Raw genomic sequence first — 18,158 nt, forward strand, 5'->3', positions numbered from 1 at the left:
TAGTCCAATCCGGTCTTTCAACTCTTCCACAATTGAAAAACGGATAGTGTTCCCAAGCCTTCCATCCTGGAATATCTTTGGTCTTTCGCCAATGAAGAAAGCAATCCCTCCCTCCAGCAGACCCTTCAACCACAATACAAGATCACAGCCAAAAGGCCGAGAAGCAACTACACTTGAGCTTAACAAAAATGGCTAAAACTTAGTGGAGGAAAGTGCAGTGCACCAAAACATAAGCTGACACAATCATGGAGAATGCGCCAGCATATATGCTCTTCTATCTATATTTTGCAAACCTGCTCTTGTCCCCTCCAGCTGCTCTATGTAGATTTAACGTCTGGCAAGGTGCATAACCCACTGACAAGCAGGCACACTCCTGCATGAGTTTTCACTCTCACTAGCTGGATGATACACAATCATTTGCATGTGCTCCACCTCCGACACACCACCCACCCAACCACCCAGTCACCAGAGCCACCCACAAACCAACTGGCTCCGTGATTTAATTTGCACAGTGTAGTCATCCAGGCAGCATGTCCTTCTCAATGGAAGGATCTCTGGTTCCATGGAATCTTCCGCATTGGAATGCTGCGGAACAAAAAGGATTTAAATATTCAGCTTGCTAGCATTCAATGTACCTGCGGCTTGGCTCTAGCACATGGGTCTTCATCCTGTGGCCCTCCAGCTGCTGTGAAACTACACATCCCAGCATGCCCTGCCACAGTTTTGCTATAAGGTATGCTAAAACTGAGGCAGGGCATGCTGGGATGTGTAGTTCCACAGCAGCTGGAGGGTCGCAGGTTGAAGACCCATGTTTTAGCATGCCTGTTCTATGATGCATGTTCCGTGATGTCACAATCAGCTTGGAATGGGGTGTCTAGCAGGCATTTGCTGACAGCCACTTGAGGGAGACACACATCAGGAGATGCAGCATATCGGAGGTCTTCGATGCCTTTCCAGCAAATGCACACCACCTGCTGCTGGTCTGGACACAAAACAATGCCCACAATCGAAGTCCCAAAATGCCCAACTACAGGATTCATGTAAGTAGTGAATTTAGGAATGAATTTAGAAGTAGGAAATTAAGTTAGTTCACAAGTACATTCAAATTCAGATCTAAAGACTAGTTAGTCCACACGTCCTGGCAGTCGCCAGCATTTAAAAATGCCTTGATTAGAGGTACGGAATTAAATGTAGATAAGAAGTAGACACAAAATAAGACTCCGCAGAGCAGTTATCAGGTGTTTTTATCAATTGTTGCATTTAAAAAATCAAGCAATTAGGGAACACAATGTTGCAACAATGTAACCCTATTTGCAAAATAGTACTAAATAAGTTTGTCGATGTAAGACATTTGCAAAGGCGCATCCAAAACACGCTGGAAAATGCAACTGAATCTGTTTTTGGAGGCTAGAATAGGAAATGTGCATCGGTCCTACAAGTACTGAAAGCTCTTCTCCCATCTCCCTTTTCTGAAAAGCCATTTAATATATGGTTCCCAGATAGGGGACATATCAGATATTGCCTTTCAAAAGCAGCAAATATCATACCACTTCTATTGCCATCAAAGATAAACATTGATTGTTTTCAGATATTGGATTGAAAAAGCAGTCTTTATTGACATAAAGAAGCAAAAAAACATACATAAACATTACACACATAAGTACTGTGTTGCAGCACAGCCAAAACACAATACAAATGCTGTCGGTATAGTACAGTTCAAGAACTACAGCACAGGTCAGCCTACACTATAAATCATGAACTGCACTATACATTTAAACAATACAATAGTTAATAAGGCTATGGGTGTGGAGTGTAAGAGGGTGACGGAATCACAAGCCCAAAGCTTTATTGAAAGACAGACACATATAAAGGGAGGATTAATAAATACAAAGATACCCTTTACTATAGAATGTAGTCCAATCCGGTCTTTCAACTCTTCCACAACTGAAAAACGGATAGTGTTCCCAAGCCTTCCATCCTGGAATATCTTCAGTCTCTCGCCAATGAAGAAAACAATCCCTCCAGCAGACTCTTCAACCACAATACAATATCACAGCCAAAAGAGCGAGAAGCAACTACACTTGCGTTTAAACAAAATGGCTAAAACTTAGTAGAGGAAAGTGCAGTGCACCAAAACATAAGCTGACACAATCATGGAGAATGCGCCAGCATATATGCTCTTCTGTCTATATTTTCCAAACCTGCTCTTGTCCCCTCCAGTTGCTCCATGTAGATTTGACGTCTGGCAAGGTGCATAACTCACTGACAAGCAGGCACACTCCTACATGAGTTTTCTCTCTCACTAGCTGGATGATACACATTCATTTGCATGTGCTCCACCTCCGACACACCGCCCACCCAACCACCCAGTCACCAGAGCCACCCACAAGCCAACTGGCTCCGTGATTTAATTTGCACAGTGCAGTCATCCAGGCAGCATGTCCTTCTCAATGGAATAATCTCTGGTTCCATGGAATCTTCCGCATTGGAATGCTGCGGAACAAAAAGGATTTAAACATTCAGCTTGCTAGCATTCAATGTACCTGCGGTTTGGTTCTAGCACATGGGTCTTCATCCTGTGGCCCTCCAGCTGCTGTGAAACTACACATCCCAGCATGCCCTGCCACAGTTTTGCTTTTAAGGTATGCTAAAACTGAGGCAGGGCATGCTGGGATATGTAGTTCCACAGCAGCTGGAGGGTCGCAGGTTGAAGACCCATGTTCTAGCATGCCTGTTCTATGATGCATGTTCCGTGATGTCACAATCAGCTTGGAATGGGGTGTCTAGCATGCATTTGCTGACAGCCACTTGAGGCAGACACACATCAGGGGATGCAGCATATCGGAGGTCTTCGATGCCTTTCCAGCAAATGCACACCACCAGCTGCTGGTCTGGACACAAAACAATGCCCACAATTGAAGGCTCAAAATGCCCAACTACAGGATTAATGTAAGTAGTGAATTTAGGAATGAATTTAGAAGTAGGAAATTAAGTTAGTTCACAAGTACATTCAAATTCAGATCTAAAGACTAGGTAGGCCTCACGTCCTGGCAGCACCCAGCATTTAAAAATGCCTTGATTATAGGTAGGGAATTAAATGTAGATAAGAAGTAGACACAAAAGAAGACTCCACAGAGCAATTATCAGGTGTCTTTATCAATTTTTGCATTTAAAAAATCAAGCAATTAGGGAACACAATGTTGCGACAATGTAACCCTATTTGCAAAATAGTACTAAATAAGTTTGTCGATGTAAGACATTTGCAAAGGCGCAAACAAAACACGCTGGAAAATGCAACTGAATCTGTTTTTGGAGGTTAGAATAGATGCAGGATCAAGTAGCTCAATGGGTAGGGTGTTTGATTAGAATTTAACAGGTTTTAGGTTTGAATCCTGGGTATGATAGTTTGAGGTGTTATTTAATAAAGTATGTTTATATATTAGTCACACATGGCTTACTTGTACAAATGGCATGTCACCAGTTAGTGCTGACTGCTGATATGCCATTTACACAAACATGCCATGTGTGACTGTATATGCATTTAAGGAGGGCACCCCTGCAATACCACAAACCATTGAGTGTCAAGTATACTAGATATATCTTCATATCTCATGTGCTTTCTCTGAGACCAATCTTGTTATGCCCCTTCCCCACAAGGCATGCGCCTTTTGTCCATATTGCAAAAATGGGGGGGAGGGCATATAATTCTCTGTCACAGGGCACCAAAAAGTCTAGTTATGGCTCTGGTATGCATTATGTAATCTGGCAGACCATCTCTCCAACACTGGCTGGTTGGAATAGAAATCCGGTTATCTATGTGAGCAAATGACCATCAACGATTTACTCTCAAACACTAAAAAATGGACAAAAATGGTCCCCTAAACAAATTGGTTAAATTTTGGGTTTAACCAATTTGTGTAATGACCATTTTTGACCACTTTTCTAGTGTTTGGGAGCAAATGGTTAATTGACATTTGCTCCTATACATTACCAGATTTTCATTCCAACCATCCAGACTGGATAGATAGCCTGACAGATAATTGTGTAGTGTACGCCCAGGATAACTGTTAGTCATGCTTTATTTTATGGCGGCACATAAATGGGTGGACAGATCCAGGGCAAGCACTGCCCACTCATGCATAGTTGTCAACTGATGTGAAGTTCCAGGGGGCAATCTCAGTTATAAAGGGAAGTATCTGGAAATTGTCCCTAGTTAAAAAAAAAAAAAAAAATTTGATCAACTCCATTTATTTAGTATGATATCCCAGGTGATAGGATGCCGGCAGTCAGAACAACATACTTTATTAAATAACACATCTCAAACTACCATACCCAGGATTCAAACCTATAACCTGTTGAATTCTAATCAAACACCCTACCTATTGAGCTATTTGATCCTGCATAAAAATTGTGAACATTATATGAAGCTATTGGTACTTTGCAAAAAAAAAGAATCAGCATTACAACGCAGCAGATCCATGCAGTTTGCAGCCACACACTACATGTATCTGCTCAGCCACAATGCTGATTATTTCTTCACAAAGTACAAGGTGAGCTCCAAACAGAATTCTCTAGCTTAGAATTATACCTTTCTTTGCCAAACCTAGAAGTCGGGCCCCCCACCCTGGGATCCCCCAGAGGGAGGCCTGCACCGTCATGCGGCAGGCTTGTCCGTTTTGGAAGCAGGCTGATGGGCAGCCCAGGATTGCTTCAGTCTGGGCTTGGCAGGTCTGGAAACATGAGCTTGCTTTGGGTATGCCTGACCTTGGGTACGCTTTACCTGGAGGATGAAAGGGCCAAGAAAAGTACTTTTAGCCTTCTGCGTGGTAGGAGTCATACTAGGTAGGCAAGCTGTTTTAGCAGTAGCCAGATCAGCTACAATCTTATTGAGGTCTTCTCCAAAAGGAGATTCAACTGAGGCAGCACAAGGGAACTCTCATCTGGGGACAACAACTGCAGGGAGAACACATATTTTCAGATGAACATGGTAGGGCAGAAGGCTGCCTAATACTGAAGCACCCCCAAACAACAAATCAAATGCAACTTACTTGACAGAGATGTGCCTGAGCAACGGCCCTCCCCAGCCCTATCCCAAATCATACTTATTTTGCATAGGAGATACCATGGTCATGAAGATTGTTCTCCCAGGGTTAGGTTCATTCATTGCATTCTGGGTATGCTGACCCCTGTGATTTCCCCAAATGTGGGAAACTCGACTGCATTATTTGTGGTAGTGGGGGACTGTATTTGTGCTTTCCTCTGGTCAGCTCTGGTAAAATTCAGATTTCTTTGTCTCAGATCTTCCTCTAGCCTTGTTCTTCTTTCGAGAGTTCCCTTGTGCTGCCTCAGTTGGATCTCCTTCACTTGACAGGGGGGTGCCCGAGCAGCGACCCTCCCCAGCTCTAGCCCAACTCCTACTTACCTGCCAGGTGAGATACTATGATCATGAAGTTGCTTCTCCCAGGGCAAGGCTCACCCATTGCACTCTGGGTGTGCTGCCCCTGCGATTTCCCCAAATGTGGGAAACTTGACTGCATAATTTGAGTTTTCCCTGGTCGGCTCTCATGTAATTCAGATCTCTTTGTCTCAGGTCTCTCTCCAGCCTAGTTTGCTGTCTGGTTCCACTTCTTTTTTCTTGAGCCCCTCCCTTCTATACCCTTGTGCACTATCCTGACTTCTCCTCCCGTCTGCTTACTTTGTGCCTCCCAATGCACAATGCAAACTACGGGTAGTGCTGCAGGGCCCACACCCTTTTACTTGCTTTACAGAGCAGCTCTGGAGCTGTTACAGTGCCCAGCTGCTGCAAGAAATCAGCTTGAATGCTTCAGGGGCTGGGGAATGGCCAACATGAGCCCCACACCGAAGGAGGGTGGGGGTGCTTAATGCGAACTAGGGGTCATCCAAGCACCACAAAAGGCCTCCATGCCCTGCACGCTCCTTTTCTCTTTTCATATGCAGACAAGGGTTGAAGCCAACTTTGACCCACTGCTTGGATGACATCACCATATTCAAATCCATCTGCTGCAGGCCATCCCCCAGGAATGCTTGCACTAGTTGTTGCATTTGGTTTGTTGTTTGGGGGTGCTTCAGTATTAGGCAGCCTTCTGCCACCCCATGTTCATCTGAAAATATGTGTTCTCCCTGCAGTTGTTGTCCCCAGATGAGAGTTCCCTTGTGCTGCCTCAGTTGAATCTCCTTTACTTGACAGAGATGTGCCTGAGCAGCGGCCCTCCCCAGCCCTATCCCAAATCATACTTATTTTGCATAGGAGATACTATTGTCATGAAGATTGTTTTCCCAGGGTGAGGTTCATTCATTGCATTCTGGGTATGCTGACCCCTGTGATTTCCCCAAATGTGGGAAACTCGACTGCATTATTTGTGGTAGTGGGGGACTGTATTTGTGCTTTCCTCTGGTCAGCTCTGGTAAAATTCAGATTTCTTTGTCTCAGATCTTCCTCTAGCCTTGTTCTTCTTTCGAGAGTTCCCTTGTGCTGCCTCAGTTGGATCTCCTTCACTTGACAGGGGGGTGCCCGAGCAGCGACCCTCCCCAGCTCTAGCCCAACTCCTACTTACCTGCCAGGTGAGATACTATGATCATGAAGTTGCTTCTCCCAGGGCAAGGCTCACCCATTGCACTCTGGGTGTGCTGCCCCTGCGATTTCCCCAAATGTGGGAAACTTGACTGCATAATTTGAGTTTTCCCTGGTCGGCTCTCATGTAATTCAGATCTCTTTGTCTCAGGTCTCTCTCCAGCCTAGTTTGCTGTCTGGTTCCACTTCTTTTTTCTTGAGCCCCTCCCTTCTATACCCTTGTGCACTATCCTGACTTCTCCTCCCGTCTGCTTACTTTGTGCCTCCCAATGCACAATGCAAACTACGGGTAGTGCTGCAGGGCCCACACCCTTTTACTTGCTTTACAGAGCAGCTCTGGAGCTGTTACAGTGCCCAGCTGCTGCAAGAAATCAGCTTGAATGCTTCAGGGGCTGGGGAATGGCCAACATGAGCCCCACACCGAAGGAGGGTGGGGGTGCTTAATGCGAACTAGGGGTCATCCAAGCACCACAAAAGGCCTCCATGCCCTGCACGCTCCTTTTCTCTTTTCATATGCAGACAAGGGTTGAAGCCAACTTTGACCCACTGCTTGGATGACATCACCATATTCAAATCCATCTGCTGCAGGCCATCCCCCAGGAATGCTTGCACTAGTTGTTGCATTTGGTTTGTTGTTTGGGGGTGCTTCAGTATTAGGCAGCCTTCTGCCACCCCATGTTCATCTGAAAATATGTGTTCTCCCTGCAGTTGTTGTCCCCAGATGAGAGTTCCCTTGTGCTGCCTCAGTTGAATCTCCTTTACTTGACAGAGATGTGCCTGAGCAGCGGCCCTCCCCAGCCCTATCCCAAATCATACTTATTTTGCATAGGAGATACTATTGTCATGAAGATTGTTTTCCCAGGGTGAGGTTCATTCATTGCATTCTGTGTATGCTGACCCCTGTGATTTCCCCAAATGTGGGAAACTCGACTGCATTATTTGTGGTAGTGGTGGACTGTGTTTGTGCTTTCCTCTGGTCAGCTCTGGTAAAGTCAGATTTCTTTGTCTCAGATCTTCCTCTAGCCTTGTTCTTCTTTTGAGAGTTCCCTTGTGCTGCCTCAGTTGGATCTCCTTCACTTGAAAGGTAGTGCCCGAGCAGCGACCCTCCCCAGCTCTAGCCCAACTCCTACTAACCTGCCAGGTGAGATACTATGATCATGAAGGTGCTTCTCCCAGGGCAAGGCTCACCCATTGCACTCTGGGTGTGCTGCCCCTTGCGATTTCCCCAAATGTGGGAAACTTGACTGCATAATTTGTGTTTCCCCTGGACGGCTCTCGTATAATTCAGATCTCTTTGTCTCAGGTCTCTCTCCAGCCTAGTATGCTGTCTGTTTCCACTTCTCTTTTCTTGAGCCCCTCCCTTCTATAACCTTGTGCACTATCCTGACTTCTCCTCCCGTCTGCTTACTTTGTGCCTTCCAATGCACAATGCAAACTACAGGTAGTGCTGCAGGGCCCACACCCTTTTACTTGCCTTACAGAGCAGCTCTGGAGCTGTTACAGTACCCAGCTGCTGCAAGAAATCAGCTTGAATGCTTCAGGGGCTGGGGCATGGCCAACATGAGCCCCACACCGAAGGAGGGTGGGGGTGTTTAATGCGAACTAGGGGTCATCCAAGCGTCGCAAAAGGCCGCCATGCCCTGCATATCCCTTTTCTCTTTTCATAAGCAGACGAGGGTTGAAGCAAACTTTGACCCACTGCTTGGATGACATCACTTGCTGCCTTTCCAATGAAGCAAGTTTAATTTAGTAATAGGTGAAAAACCATCCCTACAAAGGTGTTAATCAGATACTTGGCTTTGTGGACACTTTTCAGAGAACAAATTAGTTAGCATAAAAATAAAGCCAGAAAATGAAGAGCTGTTTAATCACTCAATTGGATTTTTCTGCAAGCGTATTTCTTTTTCTCTGCAACCCACTGCTAAGTTGTGCTTCCTAGCTGTTCTTTTATAAAATCACTTAATCAAATCTAACTCTGATTACATCAGAGAAGGCCAGGTACCCTACACCATAAGAGGGGGTTTGAAATTTTGACTTGTCTACTTAAAGATCACCAAAATCTGATGACAAGGTCAATAACATCCCTGGGTGGGATTGAACCACCAACCCTTTGGTTAATAACCAAACACACTAACCGATTGCACCACCGAGACACTTTGCAAAAGTACATACTGACAAAGGTTAATAAGCATTCATCTAGAACGTTTCCTAGAAAACTTTAAAAAGTCAATAATCTGGAGAGTTTTTGTAAAATGTTTCTTCCATCAACCAATGAAGAAACGCATTGGTACTTTCCCATGATGAGTGAGTGCTTCAGGATCTCTTGCACTTACATGTGCAGCAGAGTACTGCAATGGAAGCATGCTGGGCCCCTTAACCCAGAGGTAGGCAGATTGAAACTATCCTCTGCTATATGCATTTTTTTTTTTGTTAATTAAAGTAATCCAAAACTGGGATTGATATTTTTGCTCTTTTATTTTTACTTAAAGTACAATAACTTTTACCATTTTAATTTGTTTTAATAGTATATTGACAGTATTGTTTTCTTTCAAAAATCCACTTAATTTTCTTTACCCTATTATTAAAATGGTAATTGACAAAAACAAACTACATTGTCACCAGAAGAGCAATACAAAATGTACAAGTGATATATTAAAATCATCTTTCCAGCTTGAATTTCAATGATGCATTGGGGCAACGATTTTGTGAGAAACATCTTCACCCTTAAATAAAGATTTTCTTAATTCCTTACCTGTGTGCTAATTAGATATCACCTTGTTTTCACATTAAACAGACTTCCACATGAGAAAGCAGCAAGGATGCAGTGGCGTTAATGTTTCCTGGTGTCAACCTGTATTATTTCAGTAGATATTGAAATGAGGATGCATCTTGCTGCCTTTCCAATGAAGCAAGTTTAATTTAGTAATAGGTGAAAAACCATCCCTACAAAGATGTTAATCAGATACTTGGCTTTGTGGACACTTTTCAGAGAACAAATTTGTTAGCATAAAAATAAAGCCAGAAAATGAAGAGCTGTTTAATCACTCAATTTGATTTTTTTGCCAGCATATTTCTTTTTCTCTGCAAACCACTGCTAAATTGTGCTTCCTAGCTGTTTTTATAAAATCACTGAATCAAATCTAACTCTGATTACATCAGAGAAGGCCAGGTACCCTACACCATAACAGGGGTTTTTGAAATTTTGACTTGTCTACTTAAAGATCACCAAAATCTGATAACAAGGTCAATTACATCCCTGGGTGGGATTGAACCACCAACCTTTTGGTTAATAGCTGTACACACTAACTGATTGCGCCACAGCGACACTTTGCAAAAGTACATACTGACAAAGGCTAATAAGCATTCATCTAGAACGTTTCCTAGAAAAACTTTAAATAGTCAATAATCTGGAGAGTTTTTGTAAGATGTTTCTTCCATCAACCAATGAAGAAACACATTGGTACTTTCCCATGATGAGTGAGTGCTTCAGGATCTCTTGCAATTACATGTGCAGCAGAGTACTGTAATGGAAGCATGCTGGGTCCATAGCCCAGAGGTAGGCAGATTGAAACTATCCTCTGCTATATGCGTTTTTTTTTTGTTAATTAAAGTAATCCAAAACTGGGATTGATATTTTTGCTCTTTTATTTTTACTTAAAGTACAATAACTTTTACCATTTTCATTTGTTTTAATAGTATATTGACAGTATTGTTTTCTTTCAAAAATCCACTTAATTTTCTTTACCCGATTATTAAAATGGTAATTGACAAAAACAAACTACATTGTCACCAGAAGAGCAATACAAAATGTACAAGTGATATATTAAAATCATCTTTCCAGCTTGAATTTCAATGATGCATTGGGGCAACGATTTTGTGAGAAACATCTTCACCCTTAAATAAAGATTTTCTTAATTCCTTACCTGTGTGCTAATTAGATATCACCTTGTTTTCACATTAAACAGACTTCCACATGAGAAAGCACAAAGGATGCAGTGGCGTTAATGTTTCCTGGTGTCAACCTGTATTATTTCAGTAGATATTGAAATGAGGATGCATCTTGCTGCCTTTCCAATGAAGCAAGTTTAATTTAGTAATAGGTTAAAAACCATCCCTACAAATGTGTTAATCAGAAACTTGGCTTTGTGGACACTTTTCAGAGAACAAATTTGTTAGCATAAAAATAAAGCCAGAAAATGAAAAGCTGTTTAATCACTCAATTGGATTTTTTTGCCAGCATATTTCTTTTTCTCTGCAACCCACTGCTAAATTGTGCTTCCTAGCTGTTTTTATAAAATCACTGAATCAAATCTAACTCTGATTACATCAGAGAAGGCCAGGTACCCTACACCATAAGAGGGGGTTTGAAATTTTCACTTGTCTACATAAAGATCACCAAAATCTGATAACAAGGTCAATTACGTCCCTGGGTGGGATTGAACCACCAACCTTTTGGTTAATAGCCTTACACAGTAACTGATTGCGCCACAGCAACACTTTGTAAAAGTCCATACTGACAAAGGCTAATAAGCATTCATCTAGAACGATTCCTAGAAACATTTTAAAAAGTCAATAATGTGGAGAGTTTTTGTAAGATGTTTCTTCCATCAACCAATGAAGAAACACATTGGTACTTTCCCATGATGAGTGAGTGCTTCAGGATCTCTTGCACTTACATGTGCAGCAGAGTACTGTAATGGAAGCATGCTGGGTCCATAACCCAGAGGTAGGCAGATTGAAACTATCCTTTGCTATATGCATTTTTTTTTTGTTCATTAAAGTAATCCAAAACTGGGATTGATATTTTAGCTTTTATTTTTACTTAAAGTACAATAACTTTTACCATTTTAATTTGTTTTAGTGCAAATGGCATATCAGCAGTCAGCACTAACTGGTGACATGCCATTTGTACAAGTAAGCCATGTGTGACTAATATATAAACATGCTTTATTAAATAACACCTCAAACTATCATACCCAGGATTCAAACCTATAACCTGTTGAATTCTAATCAAACACCCTACCCATGGAGCTACTTGATCCTGCATCTTTTCTAACCTCCAAAAACAGATTCAGTTGCATTTTCCAGCGTGTTTTGTTTGCGCCTTTGCAAATGTCTTACATCGACAAACTTATTTAGTACTATTTTGCAAATAGGGTTACATTGTCGCAACATTGTGCTCCCTAATTGCTTGATTTTTTAAATGCAACAATTAATAAAGACACCTGATAATTGCTCTGTGGAGTCTTATTTTGTGTTTTGTGTTTAGTCTTTAGATCTGAATTTGAATGTACTTGTGAACTAACTTAATTTCCTACTTCTAAATTCATTCCTAAATTCACTACTTACATGAATTCTGTAGTTGGGCATTTTGGGACTTCGATTGTGGGCATTGTTTTGTGTCCAGACCAGCAGCAGGTGGTGTGCATTTGCTGGAAAGGCATCGAAGACCTCCGATATGCTGCATCTCCTGATGTGTGTCTCCCTCAAGTGGCTGTCAGCAAATGCCTGCTAGACACCCCATTCCAAGCTGATTGTGACATCATGGAACATGCATCATAGAACAGGCATGCTAAAACATGGGTCTTCAACCTGCGACCCTCCAGCTGCTGTGGAACTACACATCCCAGCATGCCCTGCCTCAGTTTTAGCATACCTTAATAGCAAAACTGTGGCAGGGCATGCTGGGATGTGTAGTTTCACAGCAGCTGGAGGGCCACAGGATGAAGACCCATGTGCTAGAGCCAAGCCGCAGGTACATTGAATGCTAGCAAGCTGAATATTTAAATCCTTTTTGTTCCGCAGCATTCCAATGCGGAAGATTCCATGGAACCAGAGATCCTTCCATTGAGAAGGACATGCTGCCTGGATGACTACACTGTGCAAATTAAATCACGGAGCCAGTTGGCTTGTGGGTGGCTCTGGTGACTGGGTGGTTGGGTGGGTGGTGTGTCGGAAGTGGAGCGCATGCAAATGATTGTGTATCATCCAGCTAGTGAGAGAGAAAACTCATGCAGGAGTGTTCCTGCTTGTCAGTGGGTTATGCACCTTGCCAGACGTTAAATCTACATAGAGCAGCTGGAGGGGACAAGAGCAGGTTTGCAAAATATAGATAGAAGAGCATATATGCTGGCGCATTCTCCATGATTGTGTCAGCTTATGTTTTGGTGCACTGCACTTTCCTCCACTAAAATTAATGTGTCACACCCATTGGCAGCAACCTTAGAATAGCTGCTGACGGGCACAATTGAGAAAGGAAGGGGGGGGGACATTTGAATCCAGCACATAGATGCAATTCAAATATGTAATTCGTACCTTCCTATTTTAAAATATAATGGATGAACCTCACCCTGTGAGAACAATCTTCATGATCAAGAGATCTCATATGCAAAATAAATATGAGTTGGGATAGGGCTGGGGAGGGCTGCTCGGGCAGCACCTCCCCCGTCAAGTTAAGGAGATTCAACTGAGGAAGCACAAGGGAACTCTCGTCTGGGGACAACAACTGCAGGGAGACCACATCTTTTCAGATGAACATGGGAGGGCGGAAGGCTGCCTAATACTGAAGCACCATATGCAACAACTAGTACAAGCATTCCTGGGGGAAGGTCTGCAGCAGACGGATTTGCATACGGTGATGTTATCCAAGCAGTGGGCCAAAGTTGACTGGAACCCTCATCTGCATATGAAAAGAGAAAAGGGGCATGCAGGGCATGGCGGCCTTTTGCAGTGCTTGGATGACCCCTAGTTCACATTAAACACCCCCACCCTCCTTTGGTGTGGGGCTCATGTTGGCCATGCCCCATCCCCTGAAGCATTCAAGCTGATTTCTTGCAGCAGCTGGGCACTGTAACAGCTCCAGAGCTGTTCTGTAAGGCAAGTAAAAGGGTGTGGGCCCTGCAGCACCACCTGTAGTTCGCATTGTGCGTTGGAAGGCACAAAGTAAGCAGACGGGAGGAGAAGTCAGGATAGTGCGCAAGGGCATTATTTTCTCTTAGTCCGTAGAGGATGCTGGGGTCACATTAAGAACCATGGGGTATAGACGGGATCCGCAAGAGACATGGGCACTTTAAGACTTTCAAAGGGTGTGAACTGGCTCCTCCCTCTATGCCCCTCCTCCAGACTCCAGTTATAGGAACTGTGCCCAGGGAGACGGACATTTCGAGGAAAGGATTTATTGTTAAACTAAGGTGAGCATCTTACCAGCTCACACCTTAAACATGCCGCAGAACGTGGCATTCAACAGAACACAAGCCAACGGCATGAACAATTGCAGCAAAAAGCTGACCAGAACCATAACACAACATGTGTATAACCACAAGTAATAACTGCAGACACAGTATGGACTGGGACGGGTGCCCAGCATCCTCTACAGACTAAGAGAAAAGGATTTACCGGTAGGTATTAAAATCCTATTTTCTCATACGACCTAGAGGATGCTGGGGTCACATTAAGAACCATGGGGTTATACCAAAGCTCTTGAACGGGTGGGAGAGTGCGTACGACTCTGCAGCACCGAATGACCCAACTTAAGGTTATCATCAGCCAAGGTATCAAACTTGTAAAACTTAGCAAAAGTGTTTACTAAATAGCTGCTCGGCAAAGTTGCAATGCCGAGACTCCCCGACCAGCTGCCAAGGATGAACCCACCTTTCTAGTAGAATGGGTCTTCACCTACTTCAGTAACGGCAATCCTGCCGTGGAACGAGCATGCTGAATCTTACCACAGATCCAGCGCATAATGGTCTGCATGGAAGCAGGACACCAAATCCTGTTGGGAGCATACAGGACAAACAGAGCCTCTGTTTTCCTAATCTGAACCGTTCTGGTGACATACATTTTCAAAGTTCTGACCACAGCCAGAGACTTTGACTCAACGAAGGTGTCAGTGGCCAAAGGCACCATGTGGAAAGATGAACCACCTTCGGCAGAAATTGTTGACGTGTCCTCAATTCTGCTCTATCTTCATGAAAGATCAAATAAAGGCTCTTGTGATACTGCATGGTTTGTACTGTTTTCCATGTGCTCCCAGACCTTTAAGCAAGTAGCATGGTCAAGAAAGTTCTGTTTGAAAAGAAACAACATTTACTGTCATTGTTATGCAAATAAACTTACATTAAAGCTAACAAGAAAGCACACTCGTTCTGTCTTTAAACTGATAAAAGAAACCCCAATAATATGGGGCATGCAAAAATTGAGAAAAAACTCAGTTTTGCTCCTCTCCACGGAAATCTTTAATAAAAGGCGAAATATTTGTTAGTTCTGAAGAGAAACCAGAGCATGACCAAGATGCCACCTGTCGCCTGAGTGCCATGCCAGCAGTTCTCATTCAGCTGAAAGTGAGCACCCAATTTGAATGAAAGAAAGCAGATTTCTCACCAGGCTTCCCCTTGCTATAAACATGGTTTGTACTCTTTTCTATGTGCTCCCAGATCTTTCAAGCAATTAGTATAGTCAAGAAAGTTCTGTTTGAAAAGAAACAAACATTTACTGTCATTTCTATGCAAATGAGCTTACATTAAAGCACACTCGTTCTATCTTTAAACCGATAAAAGAAACCCCAATAAGACGGAGCATGCAAAAATTGAGATAAAACTCAGTTTTGCTCCTCTCCACGGAAATCTTTAGTAAAAGGCGAAAGATCTGTTCGTTTTGAAGAGAAACCAGAGCATGACCAAGATTCCACCTGTCGCCTGAGTGCCATGCCAGCAATCCTCATTCAGCTCAAAGTGAGCACCCAATTTGAAAGAAAGAAAGCAGATTTCTCACCAGGCTTCCCCTTGCTATAAACATGGTTTGTACTCTTTTCCATGTGCTCCCAGATCTTTCAAGCAATTAGTGTGGTCAAGAAAGTTCTGTTTGAAAAGAAACAAACATTTACTGTCATTTCTATGCAAATGAGCTTACATTAAAGCACACTCGTTCTATCTTTAAACCGATAAAATAAAATCCCAATAAGATGGGGCATGCAAAAATTGAGATAAAACTCAGTTTTGCTCCTCTCCACGGAAATCTTTAGTAAAAGGCGAAAGATTTGTTCGTTCTGAAGAGAAACCAGAACATGACCAAGATTCCACCTGTCGCCTGAGTGCCATGCCAGCAGTCCTCATTCAGCTCAAAGTGAGCACCCAATTTGAAAGAAAGAAAGCAGATTTCTCACCAGGCTTCCCCTTGCTATAAACATGGTTTGTACTCTTTTCCATGTGCTCCCAGATCTTTCAAGCATTTAGTATAGTCAAGAAAGTTCTGTTTGAAAAGAAACAAACATTTACTGTCATTTCTATGCAAATGAGCTTACATTAAAGCACACTCGTTCTATCTTTAAACCGATAAAAGAAACCCCAATAAGACGGAGCATGCAAAAATTGAGATAAAACTCAGTTTTGCTCCTCTCCACGGAAATCTTTAGTAAAAGGCGAAAGATCTGTTCGTTTTGAAGAGAAACCAGAGTATGACTAAGATTCCACCTGTCGCCTGAGTGCCATGCCAGCAGTCCTCATTCAGCGCAAAGTGAGCACCCAATTTGAAAGAAAGAAAGCAGATTTCTCACCAGGCTTCCCCTTGCTATAAGCATGGTTTGTACTCTTTTCCATGTGCTCCCAGATCTTTCAAGCAATTAGAATGGTCAAGAAAGTTCTGCTTGAAAAGAAACAGACATTTATAGTCATTGTTATGCAAATAAACTTACATTAAAGCTAACAAGAAACTGATAAAAGAAACCCCAATAATATGGGGCATGCAAAAATTGAGATAAAACTCAGTTTTGCTCCTCTCCACAGAAATCTTTAATAAAAGGCGAAAGATTTGTTCGTTCTGAAGAGAAACCAGAGCATGACCAAGATTCCACCTGTCGCCTAAATGCTGTGCCAGCAGTCCTCATTCAGATCAAAGTGAGCGCCCAACTTGAAAGTAAGCAGATTTCTCACCTGGCTTCTCCTTGCTATAAGCATGGTTTGTACTGTATTCCATGTGCTCCCAGATCTTTCAAGCAAGTAGCATGGTCAAGAAAGTTCTGTTTGAAAAGAAACAAACATTTACTGTCATTTCTATGCAAATGAGCTTACATTAAAGCACACTCATTCTATCTTTTAACCGATAAAAGAAACCCCAAAAAGATGGGGCATGCAAAAATTGAGATAAAACTCGGTTTTGCTCCTCTCCACGGAAATCTTTAATAAAAGGCGAAAGATTTGTTCGTTCTGAAGAGAAACCAGAGCATGACCAAGATTTTTATCTGAAAATATGTGTTCTCCCTGCAGTTGTTGTCCCCAGATGAGAGTTCCCTTGTGCTGCCTCAGTTGAATCTCCTTTACTTGACAGAGATGTGCCTGAGCAGCGGCCCTCCCCAGCCCTATCCCAAATCATACTTATTTTGCATAGGAGATACCATGGTCATGAAGATTGTTCTCCCAGGGTGAGGTTCATTCATTGCATTCTGGGTATGCTGACCCCTGTGATTTTCCCAAATGTGGGAAACTCGCTTTTATACCCTTGTGCACTATCCTGACTTCTGCTCCTGTCTGCTTACTTTGTGCCTTCCAATGCACAATGCAAACTACAGGTAGTGCTGCAGGGCCCACACCCTTTTACTTGCCTTACAGAGCAGCTCTGGAGCTGATACAGTGCCAAGCTGCTGCAAGAAATCAGCTTGAATGCTTCAGGGGATGGGGCATGGCCAACATGAGCCCCACACCGAAGGAGGGTGGGGGTGTTTAATGCGAACTAAGGGTCATCCAAGCGCCGCAAAAGGCCGCCATGCCCTGCATACCCCTTTTCTCTTTTCATATGCAGATGAGGGTTCCAGCCAACTTTGGCCCACTGCTTGGATGACATCACCGTATGCAAATCCGTCTTCTGCAGAACTTCCCCCAGGAATGCTTGCACTAGTTGTTGCATTTGGTTTGTTGTTTGGGGGTGCTTCAGTATTAGGCAGCCTTCTGCCCTCCCATGTTCATCTGAAAATATGTGTTCTCCCTGCAGTTGTTGTCCCCAGATGAGAGTTCCCTTGTGCTGCCTCAGTTGAATCTCCTTTACTTGACAGAGATGTGCATGAGCAGCGGCCCTCCCCAGCCCTATCCCAAATCATACTTATTTTGCATAGGAGATACCATGGTCATGAAGATTGTTCTCCCAGGGTGAGGTTCATTCATTGCATTTTGGGTATGCTGACCCCTGTGATTTACCCAAATGTGGGAAACTCGACTGCATTATTTGTGGTAGTGGGGGACTGTGTTTGTGCTTTCCTCTGGTCAGCTCTGTTAAAACTCAGATTTCTTTGTCTCAGATTTTCCTCTAGCCTTGTTCTTCTTTCGAGAGTTCCCTTGTGCTGCCTCAGGTGGATCTCCTTCACTTGACAGGGGGGTGCCCGAGCAGCGACCCTCCCCAGCTCTAGCCCAACTCCTACTTACCTGCCAGGTGAGATACTATGATCAGGAAGGTGCTTCTCCCAGGGCAAGGCTCACCCATTGCACTCTGGGTGTGCTGCTCCTACGATTTCCCCAAATGTGGGACACTTGACTGCATAATTTGTGTTTCCTCTGGTCGGCTCTCGTATAATTCAGATCTC

General features: G+C 43.3%; 14 non-coding genes and 1 pseudogene across 14 annotated transcripts; 9 read left to right on the top strand and 6 right to left on the bottom strand.

The window, feature by feature from the left end:
* Nucleotides 1-5,098: 5,098 nt before the first annotated feature.
* On the top strand, nucleotides 5,099-5,262 carry LOC134996914 (U1 spliceosomal RNA). Its single transcript, XR_010199474.1, has one exon. It is a non-coding gene; the product is annotated as a U1 spliceosomal RNA (small nuclear RNA).
* A 152-nt stretch (nucleotides 5,263-5,414) lies between these two features.
* LOC134997331 (U1 spliceosomal RNA) lies at nucleotides 5,415-5,577 on the top strand. The gene has a single exon (XR_010199864.1). It is a non-coding gene; the product is annotated as a U1 spliceosomal RNA (small nuclear RNA).
* Nucleotides 5,578-6,251: 674 nt separating this feature from the next.
* On the top strand, nucleotides 6,252-6,415 carry LOC134996995 (U1 spliceosomal RNA). The gene has a single exon (XR_010199551.1). It is a non-coding gene; the product is annotated as a U1 spliceosomal RNA (small nuclear RNA).
* Nucleotides 6,416-6,567: 152 nt separating this feature from the next.
* On the top strand, nucleotides 6,568-6,730 carry LOC134997332 (U1 spliceosomal RNA). Its single transcript, XR_010199865.1, has one exon. It is a non-coding gene; the product is annotated as a U1 spliceosomal RNA (small nuclear RNA).
* Nucleotides 6,731-7,404: 674 nt separating this feature from the next.
* On the top strand, nucleotides 7,405-7,568 carry LOC134997099 (U1 spliceosomal RNA). The gene has a single exon (XR_010199652.1). It is a non-coding gene; the product is annotated as a U1 spliceosomal RNA (small nuclear RNA).
* Nucleotides 7,569-7,718: 150 nt separating this feature from the next.
* Nucleotides 7,719-7,882, top strand: LOC134997209 (U1 spliceosomal RNA). The gene has a single exon (XR_010199755.1). It is a non-coding gene; the product is annotated as a U1 spliceosomal RNA (small nuclear RNA).
* Nucleotides 7,883-14,758: 6,876 nt separating this feature from the next.
* On the bottom strand, nucleotides 14,759-14,874 carry LOC134996960 (U5 spliceosomal RNA). The gene has a single exon (XR_010199518.1). It is a non-coding gene; the product is annotated as a U5 spliceosomal RNA (small nuclear RNA).
* Nucleotides 14,875-15,148: 274 nt separating this feature from the next.
* LOC134996912 (U5 spliceosomal RNA) lies at nucleotides 15,149-15,264 on the bottom strand. The gene has a single exon (XR_010199472.1). It is a non-coding gene; the product is annotated as a U5 spliceosomal RNA (small nuclear RNA).
* A 275-nt stretch (nucleotides 15,265-15,539) lies between these two features.
* Nucleotides 15,540-15,655, bottom strand: LOC134996891 (U5 spliceosomal RNA). Its single transcript, XR_010199451.1, has one exon. It is a non-coding gene; the product is annotated as a U5 spliceosomal RNA (small nuclear RNA).
* Nucleotides 15,656-15,929: 274 nt separating this feature from the next.
* LOC134996884 (U5 spliceosomal RNA) lies at nucleotides 15,930-16,045 on the bottom strand. The gene has a single exon (XR_010199445.1). It is a non-coding gene; the product is annotated as a U5 spliceosomal RNA (small nuclear RNA).
* A 264-nt stretch (nucleotides 16,046-16,309) lies between these two features.
* Nucleotides 16,310-16,425, bottom strand: LOC134996928 (U5 spliceosomal RNA). Its single transcript, XR_010199488.1, has one exon. It is a non-coding gene; the product is annotated as a U5 spliceosomal RNA (small nuclear RNA).
* Nucleotides 16,426-16,695: 270 nt separating this feature from the next.
* LOC134996907 (U5 spliceosomal RNA) lies at nucleotides 16,696-16,811 on the bottom strand. Its single transcript, XR_010199467.1, has one exon. It is a non-coding gene; the product is annotated as a U5 spliceosomal RNA (small nuclear RNA).
* Nucleotides 16,812-16,955: 144 nt separating this feature from the next.
* Nucleotides 16,956-17,083, top strand: LOC134997459 (U1 spliceosomal RNA; annotated as a pseudogene).
* Nucleotides 17,084-17,676: 593 nt separating this feature from the next.
* Nucleotides 17,677-17,840, top strand: LOC134997055 (U1 spliceosomal RNA). The gene has a single exon (XR_010199610.1). It is a non-coding gene; the product is annotated as a U1 spliceosomal RNA (small nuclear RNA).
* Nucleotides 17,841-17,992: 152 nt separating this feature from the next.
* Nucleotides 17,993-18,155, top strand: LOC134997266 (U1 spliceosomal RNA). The gene has a single exon (XR_010199811.1). It is a non-coding gene; the product is annotated as a U1 spliceosomal RNA (small nuclear RNA).
* The last annotated feature ends 3 nt before the right edge of the window (nucleotides 18,156-18,158 follow it).

The sequence above is a fragment of the Pseudophryne corroboree genome, unplaced genomic scaffold (genome assembly GCF_028390025.1).
Source record: "Pseudophryne corroboree isolate aPseCor3 unplaced genomic scaffold, aPseCor3.hap2 scaffold_144, whole genome shotgun sequence".
Lineage (NCBI taxonomy): Eukaryota > Metazoa > Chordata > Amphibia > Anura > Myobatrachidae > Pseudophryne > Pseudophryne corroboree.